This window comes from Lactuca saligna, chromosome 1 (assembly GCF_052625555.1).
Source record: "Lactuca saligna cultivar CGN05327 chromosome 1, ASM5262555v1, whole genome shotgun sequence".
NCBI classification, from domain to species: Eukaryota; Viridiplantae; Streptophyta; class Magnoliopsida; order Asterales; family Asteraceae; genus Lactuca; species Lactuca saligna.
This window is the reverse complement of record NC_136417.1, coordinates 179,467,771-179,477,323: the sequence shown is the minus strand read 5'-3', so window position 1 is coordinate 179,477,323 and position 9,553 is coordinate 179,467,771.

Below are 9,553 nucleotides of genomic sequence, written 5' to 3'. Positions count from 1 at the left end.
TATCTAACAAGGAAACCCTAAGTTGGATGCTTAAGCCCTAAGCAACCCGTGGAGCCCTTTCTTTAAGCCTTGGACGATTTCATATGGGCTTCCCCCATAGAATTCGTCCACCTTATAGTATAAGGCAATCCATGGCCCAAATTATAATTATCATATAATTACAATTCCAGACCCTTAAGTTTAATTAATCTCTTTTAGTCACAAAACTAATTACCAATTTATTATTGACTAATATTAATTAAACAATATGATTTCTCCTTTAATATATTCTTCCCATAATATATTAATAAATCATATTTAATCCTTTCTCTCCATAATTCATCCTATCAAGTTGCTTCGGTGAAGGCAACCCAAAAGGACCATGCACCATCGGGTCAAGTACATACCAAAATAGTTATCGACTTAGACACTAATCCAACAGAACTGACAGCAGAAGCAGCAACAACGGGGGTAGTAGTAGCATGGACTGATATAATCTGCTGTTTCTTTGAGGATCCTTGGGAAGGTTGGCCTTTCTTCTTCTTCTAGAACTTTCTCTTTTCACCACTAGTTTTGGTCGGTTCGGGAGTAGCGGTTGTTTCATTAACTTCATCGCTCTGATCTGTCAGGATCCGCGCTAAACTTTTGGCACTATTATAAGTATCCGGCCGTGCAGATAAGACATGTCCCTTGGTTGGCTGGGTCAGCCCCCAAATAAATCTTTCTATTTTCTTACTCTCCGGGGTAACCATTCCTGGACAGAGCAGTGCCAGGTGATCGAACCTGGAGGTGTACGCTGCAAGATCGGAACCCTTCATCTTTAGGTTCTAGGGCTCGTGCTCTAACTTTTTTGTTTCGCCCTGAGGGCAATACTCAGCCAGAAGGAGTTCTTTCATGGCTTCCCAGCCCATAACATTAGCTACAGGTAGGGTCAAGGATTTGACTCGGCCGTTCCACCAAGTTAGGGATTTTGTCACTGAGGGTACAGGCTGCGAACTTTACTTTATCGGACTCCGAACAAGAACATATTTCGAATATAGATTCGATTTTCTCGAACTATAGAGTGAGGGAAATGACACCTTTAGTGCCATCAAAGGAAGTGGGTTTTGTGCTCATGAAATCTTTATAAGAACCCCCTTTTCGGTGTCCTTGACTATCTTCTAGGTTTTGGGGCTGGGGACCACCTCTTGAATTACTGGGGTTCATTTGTGACACGGCAGCTTTCACTGCGGCCGTAATAGCTGTTAGAAGTGTTGCGAGGTCAATTTGAGGAGAAGGTCGTGGCGGAGGGTTGATGGTCTTTGAGCTGGGTCTCTTTCTTGGAGGCATCTTGATCTAATAAGATCAGGAAAGAGAGGATGATAAGTCCTCCTAATTTAATCAAGAGATATGATAGTTATATATTCCGAAGAAGCGATAAAGCAGGAATGAGTTATCAAAACAGATAAATTATTGCTAAAGGAATGATCGGGGAATAACGCTTGAATGAGGATCTCTACAAAGGATTGGTTTGAGAAATTCTCCCATAGTATTTCATAATTCACTACGACCATGGTTCGATGTTTGGGATATTAGTGTATGTTTTAGGCATGTTGAACACCACAGTCACTCCCAAGCACATGTTGGTCGTGTCTCGAATGAATATAGTTGGCCAGGCTATATTGATCCTAGACACGACTACATAATTACCCAGGTTTAACCACAACATACAACACCTATTTACATATGTTTTGTTCTACTTGTAGTTACGGATCTTGGCGGTTAGGTATACTTGTATACTTTTGAAAATACTTATATTTTGAAGTATACTTTTAGTTCAAAGCACTTAGGCCCCTTAGTGTTTATAGTTTTATACCATGTAAGGTTTGGTATACTTCATTCACTACAAACAAGGGCTATGATACCAATCTGTCACACCCCGAAAACCAAGGCGGAAACATTTCTGAGGTGGACTCCACGTTGAGTATCAAATCAAATGCACATAGTAAGCAAAGTAAACAACCATTACATTACATATAGAAATTTACATTTGTTTAAAAGTAAAGTTGTACAGTGTGATACATATGTATATATAAACAAAAGCAAGACGTGTCTTCTACGCACTCCGTCTTCAACAAAAGGATCACCGGGTACCTGTCTAATGCGAACCTGAGAATACAAGCATTTTAAAAATCAGCATAAAGCTGGTGAGTTCATAAGAGGTTTTGTTTTGTGAAACTATATGAGTTTCCTTTTGGTTTCTGAAAATGTTACGACCCAAGAAAATCCCATATTTTCTTAAAAGTAATGTTTGGTTAACTGTTAGGTTACACTGTTCTGGTTATGTTCAACTATGATCGCAAGAAAATCCCATATTTTCCTAATGTGAAAGATGTATACTGAAAACCTAGTTATCCTTGTACTGTGTGTGTTAGTTCACCAACCCAAAATGTAATGTAAAAGATGTACTCTGAAAATGTATTAGTTTTAACATGTTTATAAAACTAACATATACCAAGTAAACTAGTTACTTAACCCATTATTACTAATATGTAAATCTCTGCTATCCAAATTGCGAGTTCCATAACCATACAATAGACTAATTAGGGCAATAAATAGTCCATCACCCTATATGACTTTCGTCACCCTTGAACCTTTCGGTTCGGCCATAGCTAGCAGCCAGGTGCGGGGTAGTCAGCCCCATATAGATCTATACACACAAGTCACACTCCATATATAATAGATTCTGGTTATAGTGGCGGTCCTCCACTCGCGTATCTCTATGGAGTGTTCACCGAGGACGTGTCTCCAATTATCGGATTAACAAATTTACTAGTAATAATACTGAAAGATCAAATGACTATCCTCCACTCGCGTATCTCTGTGGAGTGTTACCGAGGACAAAACCATGTTCAAACGTTATGCTTTTAATTGTTATAATGTGGGAAAACATTTTTCAAAATATAAATACAACATTTTATAATGTAATTCACAAATAACATGATCATGTATTTTGCAGCTTCAAATGATTGTTTGTTACGACTGTCAGTATTAAATGCATATATAATATAAAACACAATGTATATAAAACAAGTTTTGAGTACAAGTATCACTTGTACTTTGCTTGTATTCCCCCCCCCCCCCTGAAAACATTGAAAATAGTGAAAATGGGTAGGGGTATGAACTCACCAGACGAGAAAACGCGACGGTTTGGATGCTATGTGACGGTTCAGGGCTTGATTACGCGTGAGGTTCCTATGTAATATGAAATGATATGCACTCCAATACGTGAAAACGCTTCACTACATGAAAACACTTCAATTCAAGTGTAAGGAGTGATCCGGGTAGCATCTAAGGGTGTGTAGGGCCTAAGTATGGAGTTTACTCTTCAAGAGTAAACTACTTAAGGAGTTTATGGCCCATTAACCATATCCCCATGAGTTTACGGTCGTAAAATCATGGTTGGTGGGTTCTTGGATACCAAATCGTCATACAATGCACACGCGAAGGTTCTAGGGTTGATTCCATGGCTTAGGAAGTGATCGGGACTTGAAATGGCCTTGGAAATGAGTTTACAGTATAAGGAGATGTTTTTGGGGAGTTTACTACCTTAAACTCATGAGTTTACAACCATAAACTCATGTTTGTCCATGAATCAAGGGCTTTGGTGGTTGTAGGTTAATCAAATGTGATTCTAGGTTCAAATCCAAGCTATTCAAGGGGTTAAAGGCACCTTGACACCCTTTGAGGGGTATTTACGGCCGAAGGAGGTGGGTTTACGGTCCAAGAATGTTCTTGGGCCGTAAACTCATGTTTATCCCATTTGATGATGACTTGGTGCGTCACATGAAGGTTTATGATGTTCTACACTCCCATGGAAGCATTTTGAAGGTGTTTAAGGGCATTTTGACTCATTAACATGAGTTTATGGTCCATGAATGAGGGTTTACGGTCCAAGAACATGGTTGGGCCATAAACTCATGTACATACATCGTATGATACGATTTTGGGGTCCTAAGCTCATGCATGCAAGTTTCTAGGCTGAATCTAAGCCCTAGAAGTGTCTTGGAGGGGTTTTGAGGCTTCAAAACCCTCATATGAGGTGTTCACGGCCTAAGCAGGTTCCTAGACCATAAACACCTGTTTATGGTCTCATTCCTCATAAAAATTCCGAATTTGAAGGTCTTAGATGCTAAATCATGAGTTAGGGAAGTTACCTTAGTGATTTGGAGCTTGTTTTGGATGATTTTGGCTGAGTTAGGATTTTAGAGAGAGAGAGTAGTGAGAGAAAGTTTTTAGAGAGACAGTAAAATCCCGAAAATGATGGCACTCAATCCCTTATATAGGGTTTGAGTTTGTGGCCCGATGGAATTCTACCCGATACCGACGTTATACGATGTTTTTGGTCGGACCCGATAGAGTTGTCGTATTTACGACTTAAATAAAACTAAATATTTTCTAAATGAAATAGAAAATATGTTTAATGTTTTTAAAATGTATTTCAACAATTTTAAAACATTAATAGAATTTGCAATAATTTATTAAAAACAAAATTAACGGAAAATTTTGGAACTTAGCGGCTTTATTAATGAAAACGGGTTAAAAATAATGGAACGAACTTCGGATTGTCACAAGGGAAGAAGAGAAAGAACCCTTCGAAGGGTGCCAAGGGTAATACACTTGATGGCTCGTCTTCTAGGGGAACCAAGAAAGGTTTCGTTACACCTTCTTCTGATCCCAAAGACGCTAAATGCTTCTACTACCACGAAAAGGCGCACTGGAAGCGTAACTGCCCAAAGTACCAGCAAGACGTGAAGGATGTAAAGGTTAAACCCAACCATGTAGGTATCTACACTATCTCATCTAATAATTCACTCTGTTTTAACTCTTGGGTCCTTGATACCGGTTGCGGTATTCATATTTGTTCTGAATTGGAGGGACTAAGAGGAAGTGAGAATGTGGAGCATGGAAAGATAAACTTGATCATGGAGAATAGGAAAGTTTCACCTGTCACCAAGATTGGAGTTTATACTTCGTTGCTTAGTAGTGGATTTACTTTAGATTTGAATAAATGTTGTTATTCGCCAGAAATTGCAAGAAATGTTATTTCCTTTCATGCTTTGTATAAACAAGGTTTTACCTTTTCTTTTGATAATGAAACTGGTGGAATAAATGCTTTCTTTAATAATGTGTTTTATTTTAAAGCATTGTGTATGAAGCTGTGTCTGTTGTAGATAACTTAGGAAATAATGTATTGTGTATTGATTCTACTAATAATAATAACCTGGATAAAGCATAATTATGGCATTGTCGTCTTCGACATATAAGAAACAAATGCATAGGCCAACTCCAAAAGGATGGAGTTTTGGAGTCATTTGACCTAAAGTTAGATGATAGTTGCGAATCATGCTTACTTGGAAAAATGACAAAGTCACCCTTCACTGGTTCTTGTGAGAGGGGTGAAGGTTTGTTAGATCTTATACAAACGGATGTGTGTGGACCCTTCAAACATCCCACAAGGGATGCTAATCATTATTATGTGACATTTACAGATGATTATAGTAGATATGGATATGTCTACTTAATCAAGAATAAGTCAGAGACCTTTGAAAGGTTTAAAGAGTTTAAACAAGAAGTCGAGAATCAGTTGGACAAGAACATTAAGATGCTCCGATCCGATCGTGGTGGTGAGTATCTTAGTACTGAGTTCCTCGACTATCTAAGGGAATGTGGGATTGTCTCACAATTGACACCTCCCAGGACACCACAGTTGAATGGTGTAGCTGAGAGGCGTAATCGAACCTTGTTGGATATGGTTCATTCCATGATGAGTCGAGCTATGCTACCAAACTCATTTTGGGGGTATGCCTTAGAGACTGCCACCCATATCCTTAATCTGGTTCCTACAAAGAGGGTTGCCAAAACACCTCACGAGATGTGGAATGGAAAAGTTCCTAATCTAGCCCACATCAAGGTTTCGGGTTGCGAGGCTTTCGTGAGACGCGAGAGTCATGACAAGCTCGAAACTTGAAGCGTGAAGTGTATTTTCATCGGATACCCACAAAAATCCTTTGGTTACCTCTTCTACAGACCTAGTGAGAATGTGGTCTTTGTAGCAAGGAGGATTGTCTTTCAAGAGAGAGAGTTCAAAAGCCAATGAGACAGTGGGAGGCTAATTGACCTTGAAGAAATTCAAGAGTCAAGTTGTGAAGGAACCTCAAACCCAAGCAATCAAATAGAGGAGGAATCTCCTGTTGACCCAATTATACCTCTAGTTGTACCTCTGAGGCGCTCCACAAGGGTTAGGAATGTAGCTGAGCATTACAATGGTTTCCATATTACTGCAGAAGGTGAGACACTTATTAGTGATGAGACACTAGTAGGTCTGGATGAACCTAACAGCTATGAAGAAGCCATGGCAGACCCTGAGTCTGCTAAATGGAAGGAGGCAATGGATAGCGAGATATAATCTATGTATGATAATCAAGTTTGGAACTTGGTTGAAAATATGCCAGGTCGTAAGACTGTAGGGTGCAAATGGATCTTCAAGAAGAAGACCGACATGGATGGTAATGTACACACTTATAAGTCTCGACTGGTAGCAAAGGGCTTCTCTCAAACTCCTGGAGTAGATTATGATGAGACCTTTTCTCCAGTAGCCAAGATTAAGTCTATTAGGCTATTGTTAGCCATAGATGCATTTCATGACTATGAAACATGGCAAATGGATGTCAAAACTGCTTTCCTTAATAGAAAGTTGGTTGAGGATGTTTACATGAATCATCCAGAGGGTTTTTTTCAGTACAGAGTACCCTAATAGAGTGTGTAAGCTTGAGAAATCCATCGATGGATTAAAGCAAGCACCTCGCAGATGGAATCTTTGCTTTGATGAGAAGGTCAAAGAGTTTGGCTTCTCTAGGAGTGAAGATGAATCTTGTGTATATGTCAACGCTAGTGGGAGTATAGTTAGGTTTTTCGTAATGTATGTGGATGACATACTACTCATAGGAAATGACATCCTAACTCTACAGGAAGTTAAGTCCTGGCTTGGGAAGAGTTTTGTTATGAACGACCTAGGAGAAGCTTCCTATATTCTAGGGATAAGGATCTTGAGAAACCGGAGTAAAAGACTAATTGGACTTAGTCAAAGTACCTACTTGGACAAGGTGTTGAAGCGATTCAGCATGCAAGATTCCAAGAAAGGAGAGTTACCCATCCAGAGTAACACTAGACTGAGTAAGACTTAGAGCCTGAGTACTGAGGATGAGATAGCATAAATGAGTCGGATACCCTATGCTTTGGCAGTAGGCTCGATCATGTATGCTATGACCTGTACTCGTCCTGATGTAGCCTTTGCTTTAAGCATGGTTAGCAGGTATCAGGGGAATCCTGGTAAGGCTCACTGGATAGCGGTAAAGAACATTCTCAAGTACCTGCGCAGGACTAAGGACTGGGTCCATACCCTTGGTAGGAGTGATGACTTGAGAGTTGTAGGGTATAGTGATGCCAACTTCCAGACTGATAGGGATAATTTCCGCACTTAGTCAGGCTGGGTCTTTACCTTAAATGGCGGAGCAATCTCTTGGAAAAGTTCCAAGCAGGAGACAGTGGCTAATTCAACTTGCGAATCAGGCTACATAGCGGCAAGCGAGGCGGCAAAAGAGGCTATGTGGCTAAAGAACTTCATTGGAGACCTTGGAGTTGTAGCAGCTATATCGAAGCCCATAGAGATTTTCTGTGATAGTGAAAGTACAGTTACCTTAGCAAAGGAACCAAGGGATCATGGGAGATCCAGACACATCGATAGAAAATATCATTTCATCAGACATCGTATAGAAGAAGGACATCTCGTGGCAAAGAGAGTATCATCGGATGAGAACCCGACAGATCCCCTCACGAAGGGACTGGGTAGGGTTAAGCGTCTCCAGCATGCTAGGAGCATAGGGCTGAAGGATGATATTAGTTTTAGTCGTTAGATAATTTTGAAATTTGTAAAATGTAATTGACATTTGATGATGAATAAAAGTTGTGTTTATTTATTAGTAAAGTGTTGCTATCGATTGTCAATCATTTACTATTATTTCTTTTGCATGTTTTGACTTCCAGAATATTTATGTTGTTTTACATATTATTCAAATTATACACAATCAGTCATATGTTGGAAGTAGATATTAAGTAAGACTGTCATGAGTTGGTTGTAGAGGTGTAAGGTGTTGGACATGGCCTTAACACTCATGAGTGTTCATAAGTTCTGAGTATTGGATTCAACCCACGCTCGCTGGCATCACTTAATGGAATTTATTTCGAGTGATCGCGAGACGGTAATATCATATAAGTCTTCAAACCTAGAGATATGACTTGTTAACTATGAGTTAGTTATGCATTGAACCTGCGAAACCGCATTGGTAACTCGATGTTATAAAACGTGTGTTTGTGTGTAATTTAACAAGTAGTAGACCAAGCATATGAGTCAAAGTTTATCTATTCCTTATCGAATTAGAAGCTGATATCTAGGCCCCTCGATGATTTTGTTTTGACCTATGTACCGGGCCCGGTCAGAACTAACTTGATGTGTTCAATTAAGTTCTTTGTTAAACAAATCGGAAATCGGGAAACAAACTGCTAGACAATAAGTAAGACATTTCTCCATGTATTTGTCGTACTGATATCTAGAATAGAGGATTATATGATACCTTATCTGAAATGGCGTACCATCATCTTCTCAGTTCCGAGAGACCTTGAAAGAGCTACGATTCTCGATCGGTTCTTGAAGTATTGAAATTATAGTTATAAGACTTATCCAAGTGGGAGACTGCTGGATAAGGTGTTTAAGTCCATAACTATTTATGGTAAATACTTGACCGACCCAACATGGTCCATTTGGGTTACATGGCACCATGCAATTGGATAAACTAAATGAGAGAAAAATAATACATATGGTTTATTAATATATTATAAGTTCTAATATATTAATAATATTGTTTAATTAGTTTGATCATGAATTAATTTAGAATTAATTAAGATAACTAATTAAATATATGGGTTGATTATGTAAATCATCCATAACTTATATAGTGGGTTAAGAGGTTCCATGGATAATCAAGTTGGGTTAAACCCATTAGATGGTCCATGGAGGCTCCATGGGAGTTACAAACCGATGGGTCATGGAAATGAAGAGTCATGACACATTAGGGTGTAACCCTAGATGTGCCAACACTATATAAAGCTCATGTGTTCTCCCAAAAATCGGTTAGACAAGATACTTGAGGGTTAGAGCCGATTTTGAGTGTTATACATTCTCTCCAAGTTTACTCCATAGCATTTGGTGTTGTGTGAAGCATTTGAGGCATCACACTTGGGGTGCTAGGCTCACAAGGTTTCAAGGAACACCTACAACAACAAGGTATGTAGTTCTATCTATTATTTAAGATAAAATGGTTCCCCATGTATGCTAGATAGGATCATAGCCTTGGAAATCAACTTTGCATGATAATTAGACAAACATAGATCCAACGTTATTAGGGTTGCATGTACACTTAGGAAGTGTTAGAATGCTCAAAAACCTTCAGAAACGTTCCGGGGCGGAGGACGTCAT